Here is a 3,254-nt window from a genome sequence, read left to right as displayed (position 1 = left end):
TCCTTCTGAATTATTTCTAGACTTCTGTCTTCGACATCACTGATCCTTTCTCCACTTAGTCAACTATATTTCCTAAGCTTGTTATTTCATTTTTCGTCTCTTTTAGTGTGTTCTTCCTCTCCAGAAGTTCTATTTTGTTCTTTTTTAGGGTTTCAATATCCTGCTAAAAAACTTATTATGCTGGTCATTTTTTCCCTCAACTCCTGGAATTGTTGAACTGAATTATTTGGATTACACTGAGTTTTTTTCAGAAGTATAAGCCTGAATTCTGTCATTTAGGCTTTAAATTTATTTTCTGGAGATTTTTCCCTCTTTCGTAACTGCCTTGTCACTTTGGTTGTTCATGGTGTTTGATGGACTATTTCTCTGTCTGGGCATTATAGAAGCATATTATTTTATTTTCTCCCAGAAAGATTTATTATATAGTGGTCTGTCTTTAGCCTGTTGCTAAGGTTTATTTATTATTATTATTTTTTTTATTTCCAGTAGGTGGCATCAAAGCCTCTTGGATCCCTTTTTTGAGACTTAATAATGCCTTTTTTTCCTTATAAATATTTAATCATGATCGTTTCCCTCAGTCTCAGTCCCTGTCAGTATTAGCTACAGTTTCAGTAGCATTTTCTCAAGTTCCCCTGGGGCTCTGCGGTATTCAGTCTTACAGGATATGAGGGAGATGCCTTTTGGGTTGGTGGGTGAGGGTTGCTGCTATCTTGGTGTCTCAGTCTCATGTTTCATAACCACAGCTGCTGAGACCCAGCTGTTGCCCCTCTGCAGTTAGTCCGCACATCACTTTCTGCCTTGATCCCTGGGCTCTGCTGCATGGAGCTCATGGATTCCTGAGGCAGGGCTGTTCAGGGACCTGCAGCAACTTCTCCCCTCTCTCCTCTCCTGCAGAGAGCTCCAGCTGGGAGAGGCAGCTTCTTTGTTCTTTCTAATCTACCACCTGACTTCCATGGTTCTGACCTCCAGAAGCTCTTATGTGCAGATTACTCACTCAAATGTATGTGTGTGCAGGCTGGGTGTTATTTGTTGATTTTTAGACGTTCGGCTTATTGTTATTTCAGGTTGAGAGATCCAGGGACATCTCTTACTTTGCCACGCTTCTGACGTCTCATGTGCTCAATGCTTCAGCACATGAATATCCAGCTTTCCTAACACCATTTATTGAAGAGACTATTCTTGGCTCTTGTCAAATTTTAGTTGACCACACATGCATGAGTTTATTTCTGTGCCCTCAATTCTGTTCCACTGGTCTCTGTGTCTGTTTTTATGCCAGTACTATACTGTTTTATTACTATCTATAATATAGCTTAAAATCAAGAAGTGTGATACCTCCCATCTTGTTCTCAGGATTGCTTTGGCTATTTAGAGTCATTGTATTTCCATATAAATTTAAGTAGTATTTTTCCTATTTCTGTAAAAAAAAAAAAAAAGTGCCACTGTAATCTTGAATCTGTAGATGGCTTTGGGTAGTATGGATACTTTTTAGATATTAATTCTTCCAATCCATGAGCATGTAATATCTTCCCATTTATTTCTGTCTTCTTCGATTTCCTTCATCAATGTCTTGTAATTTTCAGTGTACAGATCTTTTCCTCCTTTGTTAAATTTATTCCTAAGTATTTTATTTTTTCTCATGCTATTACGAATAGGATTACTGTCTTTATTTCTTTTTCATATAATTTGTTGTTAGTGTATAGAAACATAACTTATTTTTATATGTTAACTTTGTATTCTGCAACTTTACTGAATTTGTTTATTAGTCCTAACAGTTTTTTGGTGGAGTCTTAGGGTTTTTTCTATATAAGATCAGATCATCTGCAAACAGACAATTTTACACTTCTTCTCCAATTTGGATTCCCTTTATTTCTGATCGGTTAAATTTTAGATGAATAAGAAAACACAAATAACATTCACCTTTAGCATAGAATAAAACAAGTCCTCAAAATAAAATAGCTATTAAACATATGAAAAGATGTTTAATTTCACTCGCAAGTAGAGAAATAAAACTAAAGCTGCCCTAGAGACCATTTCTTATCTACCAGATTGACAAAAATTCAAAAAGTCTGATAAAACACGTTGTGGCCCAGATTAAGCAGAAACTAGCACTCTCATATACTTCTGGGAGACATACAAAACGGTAGAAGATCTATTTAAAAATTTATGCCAGCAATATGTAACAAAACTATATATACATTTACACTGTGACCTAGAAATTCCATTTTCAGGAAAATATCCTGAAGATATTCATAATGATACAAAAACATATCTGTAACAAAGTTATTCATTACAGTATTATATATGATTGCAAAGTACTATGAGACATAAAATTTGATACATAGTAACTTGGTTAAATATCTAAATATTCTCTTTACTAAAAGGAAGCAGAATTCCTAGGGAGAAAGTTTTTTTCAGGACTGGAAAACAGAACATTCAAGCAAGATGTGCCTGGAATATCTTAGTATGCCAAGAAGTAAATAAGTATTCAAAGGCTGATGGGGACATAGTCTAGGTAACTGAAAGCAAATACAGCTTGATAGGCTGCCACCTCTTTCCTCCAAAAGCAATACAAAAAACAAAATGGAAAAAATAAAACCACACAAAAATCATGTCCTCAGGATTAAAGATAGAACAAAACATTTCAAAATAACTTTAAGTAAAAAAGAAAAAGTACCAAAGCACAGAATGTGATTTCTCACACTCATATCCCAGATTAAAGGAATGGAAGAGATAAAACTAAATGAAATGAGTGGTTCTGGACTAGATCTTGAATCAGAATGAAAAAAAATGTCAAAAGGGGACAAAAGTTTCATATGGAATATACTTTTTGATAATAGCATGGTAACAATGCTAAATTTCCCAAATTTGGTCATTATATTATAGATATGCACATAGAAAATACATGCTTAAATATTTAAGAATAAAGGGGCATAATACTTATATGTATATATATATGCGTACATATATACACACACACATACACACACACATACATACACACACACATACTGAGAGAGAAAGGGAGCCATAAAACAAATATGGCAAGATGTCAACAATTAATAAATAGAATGAAGGGCACAAGGAAATCTTTGTTCTATTCTTGAAACTCTGCTGTATGTTTTTATTTTTTAAAATAAAGACATAAAAATCACTAGCTGTAAGACTTCTGCTTCCAATTAAGATAGAGAAACAGGAACTGCTTTATCCTTGTCTAAAACAACTAAAAACTGAACAAAATATATTTGACACAGAGC

The 3,254-nt window shown here is 34.2% G+C and overlaps 1 protein-coding gene across 4 annotated transcripts in view; it reads right to left on the bottom strand.

The window, feature by feature from the left end:
• Window positions 1-3,254, bottom strand: part of FER (FER tyrosine kinase) — a 404,440-nt gene that overhangs the window by 367,387 nt on the left and 33,799 nt on the right. The window lies entirely within an intron of this gene.

This window comes from Pteropus vampyrus, unplaced genomic scaffold (genome assembly GCF_000151845.1).
Source record: "Pteropus vampyrus isolate Shadow unplaced genomic scaffold, Pvam_2.0 Scaffold106, whole genome shotgun sequence".
NCBI lineage: Eukaryota > Metazoa > Chordata > Mammalia > Chiroptera > Pteropodidae > Pteropus > Pteropus vampyrus.
This window is presented reverse-complemented; position numbering and strand designations above follow the sequence as displayed.